At 45.1% G+C, this 12,816-nt stretch overlaps 1 protein-coding gene across 17 annotated transcripts in view; it reads left to right on the forward strand.

The window, feature by feature from the left end:
- The first annotated feature begins 2,123 nt into the window (after nt 1–2,123).
- Nucleotides 2,124–12,816, forward strand: part of LOC1271468 (RIMS-binding protein 2) — a 90,245-nt gene continuing 79,552 nt past the window's right edge. For 2 of the 17 annotated variants that reach the window (XM_061650535.1, XM_061650524.1), the window contains exons 1-2: nt 2,129–2,343; nt 5,420–5,820. The gene's annotated coding sequence lies outside the window, so the exon portion shown is untranslated. Of the gene's footprint in view, nt 3,982–5,419; nt 5,821–7,855; nt 8,749–12,816 lie in introns of those variants that run through there. The other 15 variants (XM_061650529.1, XM_061650531.1, XM_061650539.1 and 12 more) reach the window with 13 other exon arrangements.

A 12,816-nucleotide genomic window follows, 5' to 3' on the forward strand; every position in this document is an offset into this window, starting at 1 on the left:
ACGAATCGTCTTGTGGCGATTTCGTTCGACCGCGCTCGGTTTCTGTATCAGTTTGTTATTTTAATCCATAGTCGTAAGGCCGGTTTGATTGTTTTCTTTTTTATGTATCTCCGTGTGCCGTGTGTGGAGTGTCGCGAAAGGAACCACGTTCTAGTTGGAATTGTAAATAAAGACAACGAAGCAATAACTTCCATCGGTTGATAAAAAAATGGGGAAGTGTGTATTTTTCTTGGGTATGCTGGAATGAATGTCTGTGTATTTACTTTTAAACTATTAGGATTAAAAGAGAACGAAGGGATGTCGGACTGAGTATCTTATTTTGGGTTTACTAATCAGTCGCAAATGGCCAGTCTGCAGATGAACGTTTGGAATTCATTTCCCTTCCTCCGAAAGCTTCTAATAATATTGCTCATATTGTATTAACAATACTTGCACAGTTTCATGTGTTATATTGTTTTTTTTTTGTGTAATGTTCTGTTCTTTCTATAAATGTAGATTTTCTTTATTATACGAAACATTTTCTGCAGGCATCTAAATTTGATGGAAAACAAGTAAAATTTCTTAATGCGTTTGTCGACACTCACGGTCACATTAGCTTTGAAGTATGTGGGTGCAAGACTCAATGTACCTGCCTTGAGGTAATTTAACATCTAAACACACAATCCCACACACTGCCACCGACCATTTCCCTATAAATATCTTCTCCGTGCTCAGGCGCCCCAATCCTTCCACCAACCACAGCTCTACCTCGTTGCCTCCAACAACCGCCACCCGCTCATCTCTTAATGGTGTAGATGCTGTTGATTAAAAGTCTAATCGTGTTTTTCTGGCTCAGTTCCTCCACCGTAAACGTGCAGCTTGGGTTCTGCCACTTTTCCGGCATAATTCCCACCCCACCCCATACTTCCTACGCTACATCCTTGCCCTTGCCCACAGTTCAAAGCGCTCGCCCGTTTTGCTGACCCTTAAACGAATCACTGCTGCCTCCCGATTGCCGGGATGGGGTGGAAAAACTTTACGGATTAAAAAGAGGAGAGGAAACACACAAGGCACAAAAGAGCATACACCCCATCGCCGGAATGGACGGGTGCAGTTAAGGGGCAATTTGTTGCTAAACTAAATCCCGACCCGCTTAACCGTTGGGGCGGATGTGAATATTTCGTCTGCTTCCAACCATTTTTATTTTTTTGTTTGCTGCTGCTGGTTGGTTTGTTTTATTTGTTTGTGTTATTTTGCTAAATCATCGTAGAACGGAGCATGAGGTAATGACAACAACAACAAAAAAACCCATCCGTCCTGCTCTCTGTAACGTTGGTCAGGCACCAAGAGTCGAAACCTACATTTAAATAAACGAGGTAAAGCGAAAAGCTGTGATACTTGTTTGTGCTTTTGAAACTACATAATTAATAATGAATTAACATTTACAGTACAAAAGGTGGCCATTCCCAAGGTAAATCAACTGGTGGAACCGGTCTGAATGTATGTTGGAGAATTAGTGCTACATCAAAGGAAGGAAATCATGTTTAAGGGTGAAAATAAAGCTTAATAGTGTTTATAAATGCCATATAATAATTAAGATGTGTAGAACTAAGCAGATGAAAAAAATCAATTTACTAAAACTACAAAACAATAAAAGCATTAAGCGATAAAGCAAACGATAACCCATAACACTTGCCAGCCGATGAATCACCCTGTCAAAAAAGCTCCGCACTCAAACTTGTGAGTGACGGCTTCCGATTTTTCCGACACTCATGAGAGCTACTCCCCAAATTTCGCTCTTAATGCGCCGACGCTAGAATATCTCCACACCAGCAGCAGCAGCAGCAGCATCAACAGCAGCCTGAACAAACGCATGCAAGCTTTTGTTCAATGTTGAATCAAAATAAAAGAATCCTGGAAAGAAAGAGAGCCCGACTACCCGTGCCGCTGTATGTGTTGGTGGGAAAGCAGCCAAGCGGGCTATCCAAAGCGAAAGCAGAAGCAGGACAGCGATGATGGCGATTTGTTGCCCCGAAACGGGTCCCTGCCGTGTCTCGTCTGCAGTTGCATAACATCGTGACGTGTTGGTTCTCCCCCCCTAACCCCCATTATTCGTACTGGGGCGTCCTCGTGAAGCGGACGCTCAGCGCTAGGAGGCGCTCGGATCGATGGCACTCGGGAGTATTGGCCCGCACATCGCAGGAACCCAGACTGACGGAACGGACGGCGTATCTGTTCAGAAAGAGTTGCACTGTTCCAGTGGCCAGTGGTGCGTAGAGAAGTGACCCAAATTCCAACTCCAACTGGTGTCGCTTCCCTCCAGCTCGACATACCCTGCAGGAGGGCGAGGACGTGGTCAACACGGTTAGCAGGTTTTCTAGCGGAAGGATTTGTTTTCTACCAGGGTGCAAAGAAAAGCAGCCACCAAAAGTGCAGTGAACGATACCATCGTGGTGAAAATTTCAACCCCAGACAGATACGGGCCCGAGTGAAAACGGAGTGGCCAGAAGTTTGTTAAATCAATCAATCGCTACACAAAAGTTACCGTATCGATGCGTTGCGTTAAATATGGAGAAATACGCCCTCATCAGTGGATTTGTTGCACCGTTTCTTTTTTTTGCTTCTGGATTTTTGAGAATGGTGAAAATGGATTGTCGATTGTGAACCATTTTGCGAATCTTGAACCGTGAAAAAGCATTACCCTACTGTAGTAAGACGAGTGTATCAGTGTGCGTGTGTGTCTGTGCCCGAGGACGTGTGTTTCTCGTACCTAGCAGGCTTAGTAGATAAGAGTGTTTTTCGTTTCGGAGTATACTTGCCGAATGAATGGCAAACATTTGAAGGAATGCTTGAAACTGTGTTTTTTCTTAGTTCGTATTCAATCGATTAGTGAATGCGAAATTCTTATCTTATCTTTCATAAAAAACACACACACACACACTCGCTTCCTCACTCTGTGTCACTTTTATACACGCACTCTCTCACACACTCATACATCCACTTTGCTCCAACTCGACGAGCAGAGCTGCCTACCTTAGTGCACTGAGTCAACCAAACCAGAATGTTAGTAGAAGCGTTTTACAATAGACCACACGAACAATAACCCATTTAGTGTCAGTTTCATTGTGAAAACTATGTGCCTACCTCTGCCCACTATCATGCACAACCGATCCGCTGAACCTATATGCCTGTGGTAGTGATACTGCTGGCGAAGCGACAGCTAGTGTACGTTAGTGTGCGCGAAAGGTATAGCCGTGCTCATCGTTCGCACACGTACATCGCGATGGAAAAGCTTTCTCACAATGGCGGCACCACCGACAAAGCTCGCCCCGATTGCTGAGCGTGCGGTTGTGTGAGTGCAGTGCGGATGCGTAAGGATTGCGTGTTCGCAAGAACGCCCTAAAGTGTATGGGTGTGTGCGCGTGTGAAAATGTGTATGTGTGTGAGTTTGTGTGTGTGAATGGAACAAATGGAAGATACCAGGATAGCAGGAAGGATGCTGTTACGCTTGGGACCTACAGCATTACCAGGCTGTGGATGAGAGACGCAACGGGGGAATGGGGGTGCAACAATCATGCTGATACGCGAAGTGGGACAGTAGCGCACAGTATCGGTCGCTCGTTGCAGCAGCAACAGCAGCAGCAGCAGCAGCAGCAACAACAACAACAACAGTAGTTGCAGTTGACAAAGCAACAGTACTTGAAAGCATCTCAGTTTGGTGTAGTGAAGCAGTGACGAGTGTACTTTTCTGTCCGGTGGTCCGCTGATGTACCAGCAATAAGGAAAATTGGTGCTCCAGAAAATTTCACATCGTTATACGATTTCACACTGTCATACGATTATAAGTAGAACGTTTTCTCTATCCGCTGTAGCGTATGAGAGAGAAAAAATGTACTACAACAGAAATATAGCGTGAAAAATCTAATCCCATTTGTATCACAACCTCTTCACTGAAAGTGATATATGTTGCTGCGAAGCTGACAGTGAACTTTGTGCTTGTCGGTAAGAGACGAACATACCCTCTCCAATATGAAACAAAACCAACCAGCATGAATGTACATGTGCTCCTAGCCCTCCCCGTACCAACGCGCAAATAGGAATTAGCCGAAAAATAAAAGTTAATTAAAAGTTGTGTTTCCCTTGTCATCGTCTAGCTGACGGGGGAGCATTTGGGAGGGAGTTGGTTGCACCAAACGCTTCCATCGCTGCGGTATTTTAACTGCATCAAATAGTTTTCACGCCGAAACGGTAGCGGATGAAATGGATCTTGATTTTGTTTTTCTTCTTTTTGCTTTCTTGCACATGTTGCCTTTGTTGCCCTCTTTCGGAGCAGTGTCATGTGACTTGGAATGGAATGGTATGGTAAAAACGATAACTTCATGCTTTTTCCGATGATCCTGCTAGCTGTGTGTGGTTTTATACACTACTTTGCATACCTTCAGGGGCATATTAACTTTTCGTCCAAACCATTGCGGTGCTTTACGATATTTCCACAACGAGAGTAATGTCCACTAAAGCCGAGCCCATTCCACAGATTATCTGTAGTTTATGTGCATGGCAAACTGGTTTCGCAGATGGACGATTCTTTGTTCTTTCAAATTACGTTCTACTATCCGCTGTACGGTCGTAAACTCAAAAACAAAAAAAACTTTTTAGAGCTCTTCGTCCCGTTTTCCCCCAACCGTGAAGAGTATGACTTTTCTGTATGTCACACTATAATTTGTATGTGTGTGTATGTGTGTATGATGAATCACAATTGCACTAGCACTCATCCACTCACGCGCGTTCCAACATCCCACGAGGTTCCGTTCGTCACGAGGTGACACACCACTTTCGACACCAGCTTTATCCATGAAAGCGCTTTTGATGATCTGCCCGTTCTCAATCATCAAACGGAGCACAAGTTTTTATTATTCATCATTGCTGCTTTATTGCAGAGACCGATATTCCTGCTCCCGGTGCCTCCGTATGTGTCCGAGAGAGAGAGATAGATAGTGAAAGAAAGAGAGCAAAGAAAGATAGAGAGAGAGAGAGAGAGAGAGAGAGATTGAGTGAAAGATGTGAATTCATCCATCCCAGCTATGCACTAAATGTGCATCGGCACAGAGAAGATGCGCTTGTCGAACATAAAATAGGATGATTTATCAAAGCGTTCCAAAAAAACGAAGAAACTTGCAGGACTAAAAAGTGATCAAAAGTAAACGTTCTTTGTATGGTGATGGCGATAGTGACTGGTGTGTTTGCATACATGCAACTCAATAACTGTCCGGGTACAAAAGACAACGTATAATATTCCAATGGAATAAGTTGTGGGTTACAGGCGTTTCTCACAAATAAATCGAACTATCCTATCTCGAAAATGACGATAATGTAGATCATTATTTCATAGAGATGGTGTTCATTTTTTAAATTAAATATTTGTCGTTTTCATCCCGGGTAGCTGAAAAGTGATAGTAGATGCGACGTGTTCGCAGCTCGTGCCTTTTTCAGTGAGTAGTTTTTGGGACAACCGTCAGCGAACACTAGTCTGCCACGGTCACACACGGTGCCACCGTTTCGAGTGAGTGAGGAAAGGTGTGAGTGCGTCGTCCGATGTGTGTATGTGCGTAGGTGTGTGAGCCACTGGTTCGCTTCCATGTGTTGGTCCCGGTCGGCGTGAAACGGCGGATTCGTTCCACATCTTCCCACGGAAACACAAACGGAGCTGCTCCACACCGAACCCGCAACCCAACGCTGTAGCGTACCGTCAAGCAATGGTGCCACTCTAGAACGCGGCTACGAACAACTCATCCGCTACCATAGGAGAATTTGGAAGGAGGACAAGCAGAACAAATCATTCAGGTGAGTAGTATATCGAATAAAAACAAACCATCGGAAAAGGGACGTTTTCCAATCAACAGTTACATCTACCGGACTGGAATATTATGCATAGGATTCTTCCTTATAATAGCTCCGCCATCAACTATTTTCTCCTGTATAAATAATGGAATACTCCCAGTGTCGCAGACCGTTGCATTTCACAACTGCAGCAGCGGCACAGCACCATTAATTTTCTCACTATCGGCCAAACTGTCACACCGTTTCGCTGTCCAGCCGCGCACCACACTCACACCCAATATCAAGAGTGCATCGCGCTGTCGTGTCGTGACTATTAGGCATGTTATTTATGTGTCGGGAAAATTTATGTGAACTCCGCTGGCTGCTCCTATCCTGCTACATTCCACTCGATGGAATGGCGGCCCACGAAAACGCGCTGGACATACATGGCCGAGGATGTACGCGAATGCATTTACCAGCGATTGTGATTTTTATCGCACGCAACAATGTGCCGGAGGGGGGGGGGATGTAAATATGTGCTTAAATACTATCCATCCAATTCTTGTCACCCTCCTCTGTCCTGACCGCATTAATAGCGGCGTTTGAAACACTGTCGCTTCATTCATGTAATTTTTACGCCCGTGAAGTAACAAAAAAAAAAGGCTACATCAAAGATAAACGATGTTGATCAAAGCGAGCATATTTATCTATGTGCGGAGTTGAAGGGAAAACTTGTCACATAAATCATTGGAATGAGTATGCACGTATTTTCCATTAATCGATTGCATGCAACAGGAAGAGAAGAAAGGAGGGGATGAATTCGCGGTAGACAGTTAACATAAGTATCATGCAGCAGGCGATATTGGTCATTTTCGATGCGTCACTTAAAAGGACTGAAGGGGTTTGACTAAAAAAGAACTTGACAGAGTTATAAAAAATTTGCTGCTTTTTTAATTCTGAATGACTCAGAAGCTAGCACTACTCGTTTCCATCTTCCCTTTGCATATTTTATTCTTCTCTGTGTACCATTCCAAACCATTTTGACCATTTCGATTTAGCATCTTGTGCTGATGAGCAGTCGCTCATCAGAGAATTATTGGCTGTGTGCGTAAAATGGCAAGCAAACAAGGGAAATGACGCACGCGAACAGCAACGGGGGACCGGGTCCTGCAAACTGTTTGTTCAAAACCCCAACCAGCAGTCAAAACGACAGCGAACGCCAACACTGCTAAACGCAAAAATCAATTAATACTGCTCATAAAACCAACCCGCCTTCCTCCCTCTCACACAGACACACACTTACTCTCCATGCTTAACCTGCACGAGTGAGTGCGGTTGAAAACAGTTTTTGGCGATTGACACACTTGACACGAGGGGTACCTTCCGACAAGTACGGCCGGGCTAACGTACGGCTAAGCGATACACAAACAGCACCGCCACAACGCTCATTTGCACTGTCTCTAGCTCTCACTCTCTCTCTCTCTCTCTCTCTCTCTCTCTCTCTCTCTCTCTCTCTCTCTCTCTCTCTCTGTCACTCGCACACTGTCTCTCACGTTTCGTCTAACGCCTCGCACTGTATGGTGTGAAAAGTTGAATGAAAAGCTTCTTGCCGCAGTCGCAGGAGAGCGACATGGGAACGCACGGAACAATGTTGACCACTCAGCTTCACCGTGCGTCTCCATCGCTCGTGAGTGAACAATACAGGCACAAAGCAACATGAAGATAACTCAACGCGTAAGCTTTTCTTAGTACACATGTACACACACCCATACAGACGAGCATGTTGGCAGTGGTGGTGTGATTCTCTCAGCGTAACTCATTTTCTCTGTAGCTCTGTGTTCTCCATCACTCGTACGTTCTCGTCTAACGGCAACGGGCTTGGTTGTGTGTTTGTGTGTTACACGAGTTAGGTCCGCTGTATTTCATCCACACACCGACACACACACGCTCGACGAAGCGGTGTGAGTGCGGTATTGCTCGCTTCGGCAGGAAAAGCTACCCGTGTATCCGTGGCGTGTACCGATTCTGGAGCAAGGGCCACTACTATCTCTCTTACTGGCGGTTTACGATACCAGTCTAGATTTGACCTTCCATAACGCGCGAGAGAAAGCCCTCCAGCGGTATCACAATGGTTTCACCGTACGGTTTAGCAGCTGCCGTCTGCTAGTGAATGCGTTTGCAACCGGAAGGCAGAATGTTGCGGCCAGTGCTTTCCTGCCAGTGAAGTGATACGCTAAACGTCCGGAAAATCTCACCAAAAACCTGTTTTCGTGTTCGATTTCCCCGTATCCGTATGCTGTTGCATCTGGGCACACATTCTTTCGATCGGCGTTGTGAGTAGTGCTGCTGTAGAAAGTGTAACTCCCCACACCGAACGCGTAGTACCCGCACGCCAACCTTTTGGTGCAAGGGAAGCAGCGCTGTCCATGCTGGTCTGGCATGTCCGACGGCAACGAAAGCAAAGGGAGCGCAAGTGTGGATATATGGCTTGTTGAATCGAAAACCCACCACCATACCGTGCTAAGCAGATGGTGCGCACCGTGGCCGATGGTCGTGTGAAAAACGATATAAAATGAGAAGAAAATTCGAACGCACACACAGGTGACCATCGTAGAAACGTGCGCCATCTTGAATTTTCCCTACGTCACGTTTCCGTAGCTGGGACTGTGGAGTGACGTGGGGAAGGGCAGCGAGTAGTAGTGGGCGAGAGTTAACAGTGCGAAGCAGAGAGGAGAGGAGGCGGGAGTGAAAGGAAAACCATCCAGGCCGTGAATGGTCAGGGCAGAACGGCCAAACTTACCTTTCAGCCCGAGCACTGCTCACGTGAGAGCTTTCCGTCGGTGCGCCTACGGAAGCAAGCGTTACGAGAGAGAGAGAGTGAGAGAGATTGAGAAGAAGAGAAGGAGAGATACAGAAGGACAGACACGCACACACACGCAGTGAGTCTATTGAGTAAGTTTTGTTGCGAATCTACTAACAACAATAAAAGTATACGACACATATACACACACACACTCCTTGCATGGTGACGGGTAACGTCGTACAGAAACAGCAGCAGCGCAAGCACTTATTTTCCTGTACGACACGAAGCACACTCACACATGGGGAAGTTGGGTTGTACAAGTGTGCGAGAGCATCAGCATAACTTGACTGTGTGCTACGGCATATCACTGTAAGCATCAAACCAAGCACCCGTAGAGTTTAGTTCGAATAGCGTTGGAAAATTCCATAAAGATACAAAAAACACCGATTTTAGCTCTGTGTGCGTGAGCTGGAATGACTACAAAACAGTCCAACACACGCGTCGACCATACTGGGTGCGAGGTATGCTCACCCTGAGCAGATTTTCCTTTCCAGTCCCCAAGAGCAGAACAAAAACCTGAAGAGATCAACCCTACAAAAGAGAACGAACGAGAGAGCGAGAAAAAGCAAAAAGGGAAAATTGAGAGCCTTTTTGGAGGCCCTCTCCCGTCTTCACGTGAATGTGAACAAGTTCCGGTGGGGTTGCTGTCAGTGCGGGCAAAGAAGAAATACACCAACACAACTAGCAAGTTGGGTTCAGGTGAGTTGGCTCGTGGCCGGAGGTATTCCCACCGTCCCCGTACGGTCACGGTTTGGCGAATGAAATCCGGCATCCTCTTTCCGCGCTGTTTATCCTTTGCTTTGTGGCTTTGTGGTTTTACAAGAACGACACAACCCACCCATACTGCCCCGTCCAGCGAGGGAGCAGTTTCCCTTGTTTTCCCCATTGGGGTTGTGGAAAATCGAAACGGAACAAAGTAAACAAACATTATTACAAAAAGCTGCTTTTCTTTTGCGTAGGTTATACTTTTGCTCGTGATTTTTTTTTTATATTTGCTTTAGTTTACCAGTCTATTTACCCCCACCTCAATCTCGTGTTTTTTTTTTTACACGCCCCGGGAGTGGTTTACGGGGTCCACCCGGATTTTGTGTCCAGTTTGCTCCGGTGAAGAGGTTTGCGAATTTCTTCCCGTCGTGAGGGAAGCTCTGCCTTCTTGGTTGACGTTTATGATTATTTTTGCTTGCTCGCTGCGTCTGCTTAGTTTTTGGCTGCCGTGCCTTGGCTGTGGTTAACTTTTGGCAGAAAAGGCAAGGAAAACACGGCATGGAACGACCCAACTGGTGGGTGCGCAGAGGGAAATTACTTCCGTCGGTACAGCGAAGAATTTCATCACGACCGCCACCCTAATGGCCCGGAGGGTGAACCGGTAAGCTCTAGGATCGTAATGGGTGTAGCAGTAATGTTACAGCACGGTAATACGGTTTGCAAAACATTACTTTAGATTTACCCTTTGCTTCGGTTTTGGGGTTTGGTGCAAGCAACTGGTTTGGATGCCATTGCCTTCAAGCACACAGTTTATGAACCTTACCCACGGTGGTGGCGGCTACACCGTCGCTGTATGTGCTAAAATAGCACCAGAGCCAGAGAGACGGCTTCGGGCACAAGTGGACTACCATTGGTGCTACTACCTTGAAGCAGACCAACTTAAGAAGGGGTCATGTAAATATGTCATACCAGTGTTTCCGGCCGCAACCTAATGGAACGCAATGTAGTTACTCCAGCGCGGATTATGGACTGCTGCCAATGTAGTGTTGCATTGTGAGCAAAAGTTTCTGCACAGTTACCGATTAGGCGAGGGGCACACACACCGTTCTCGATTTTTTTGGGGTCACATTAGTTCATTCACGTCATTCGTTTGTGTGATATTGTTTTTTTTTCTGTTGGAAATTTTTAACCAAGCAGACCATAAAAAATCATTTTTATGTTACGTAATTTATGGTTATCACCTAGAAGTTTAATGTTTTTTTTATGTACTCCAGAGTTACGTTCCTTCTCATGACTTATTTTGGGTAGCAACTGTGGCCTGACTACGTATACGAAGCATCAAATTGTTAACAAAAAATGTGTCGAGTAAAAAGTGGTCCTTTCAGCCGAATTGCGAGCAGCGAACTATTTTCTTTAGTAAACGAATGGACTACTACAATATTCCTTTTTTTTAATTTAACTACTTTTTGTACTAATCAGCAATCATTAGATGCTGCAATTCATCTAGAGTCGAACCATTAATGGGCTGGAATGTTTCTATCTGACTCTGATTTAGTCACTTCATAAAAAGGACATGAATTGAACTGAAAATAGGCTATCCATTTGTCAACTTTCACCTGTTTTCAATTGCTATCCAAAAAGCTAAAATTTCTGTTTGTCGATAGAACATTATTCATCCTCCGGATTATATCCATTAGACAATTTTGTGCATTTTAAAATCGTTTCGATTACTTTTGCTTTGTTAGAAATGATTCTGTTTGATCCAAACAATTAATAGCTTTGACACATACATCAAGATGAGCTATCCCAGCGATCGGCAAAGTACGGCTTGCGAGTTGCATGCGGCTCTTTGATTTCGAGATGCCGGTTCTTAATCGTTCATAGATTACCTAGAACTCTCACACCTGTTTGCTTTGGGTTTATCTATTTGACTGTTTACGGAAAAATCTACGAATATTTTTGTAACATTTGGCTTTTTCGGTTGCAAATTTTGCCGACCGCTGAGCTAACCTGATCGAACCTGCCACGAATCGGCGTTTGTTTACTGTTTTCAGGCTGGCATAATTTAGACTGACAATCTGAGCTTTGGCGTGTAGTTTTGTATGTAAAGTTGAACTGTTTACAGCCGTCAACTATCAAACTCTATTTAAAAAAGCTGACTAGTATTGTTAAACCCCTCTTTTATAGAATAATATAAGCTGTAGTTGATGCAAACAATACTTTTGTGGAAGGTTAGCTATATCGAAATCCAGTTTTTTGTTTGTTTGTTGATCCCAATTTAATTCTACTAATAGTGGTAGCTCGGCATAAATGGCCGAGTTGTCGGTTAACACTCTAAAACGATTCTACCACTATCTGCCTATTGTGTTGCTTGTGTTGGCATGTGAACCGTTTTTATCGTGCGGCTAAAACCATCCCACACTTTCAAAAGCTTTTGCATTCGCTCAACAGGCCGAGTAACCGAGTACCGTCCTTGCGTGCTGCAATTAAATACTGCTGTTAACCGCTGGGCCATTTCCGCACTGCAGCTCACCAACGGGGCTACTATTATGCCAGCTCGAAAGGTCTTTCCCAAAATTGCTCTTTCTTGCGTCCCTCCATAGCAACGGTGATGCAGCAATAGCAGCATCAGCAATACTCGCAAATGAGAGCGAACCGTACACCGATACATTAAACCAGCCGGAACTGCTGCGCTAAGCCCAAAATGGAACGCATGCTCACTCACACAAAGCTATCGCCCATCCACTCGTTCGGGTTAGAGATTGTGTTGTGTTTGGTGTTTTTTTGTTGCAGACATTCCAAGGCCACACGGTGAGAGCAGGAAATTTTACGGTTGATTGTATTAAGCGAAGTGCAACGCCCATTTCTATCACTTCCACGAACGGGACAGATGAAGCAGATGTGCGAGCGTCCGTTCCCCGAACCGTCAGCGTCATGTGGTTCAACCAACAGTTTGAGCTGTTGAAATAGTGTGCTAGGAGAGTGAGATTGCCATCTTGTTAAAACAAGCATGGTCCAGCATGGTTTCGCTGCACCATTAACGGATAGTAAATGGGTTCGATTAAAACTTGTTTCTCGTGTCCCTCGCTATGTGTACATAGCCGCTCGGTCGATTTGTTCGGAGAGCGTCTTCAGCTGAGGTTGTAATCTGTTAAATGATGCTATAATACCGAGTTGTTTAGCGTTCTGGTAATTGGATTGTATAATTGACTGGAGGGGTTAGAGTGCATTTGTGTGGCTACCACAACCTAACACAAAAGCAAAGTTGCCATGTAGGCTCTGCGCTCCGCAAGCCCAACTGCCCGATGAATTGTGTTTTTATACAATTCATTTCGAACGTGCCGATTGCTCAACAATCTAGACAAACGACATGCTAAGAGCTCCTTGACATGGTCAGCGCCGGAGGCAATTAAAAGCTAACGAAATTGCAATGATATGCAAGCTTTTGGTGC

This window comes from Anopheles gambiae, chromosome 2 (assembly GCF_943734735.2).
Source record: "Anopheles gambiae chromosome 2, idAnoGambNW_F1_1, whole genome shotgun sequence".
Classification (NCBI taxonomy): Eukaryota; Metazoa; Arthropoda; class Insecta; order Diptera; family Culicidae; genus Anopheles; species Anopheles gambiae.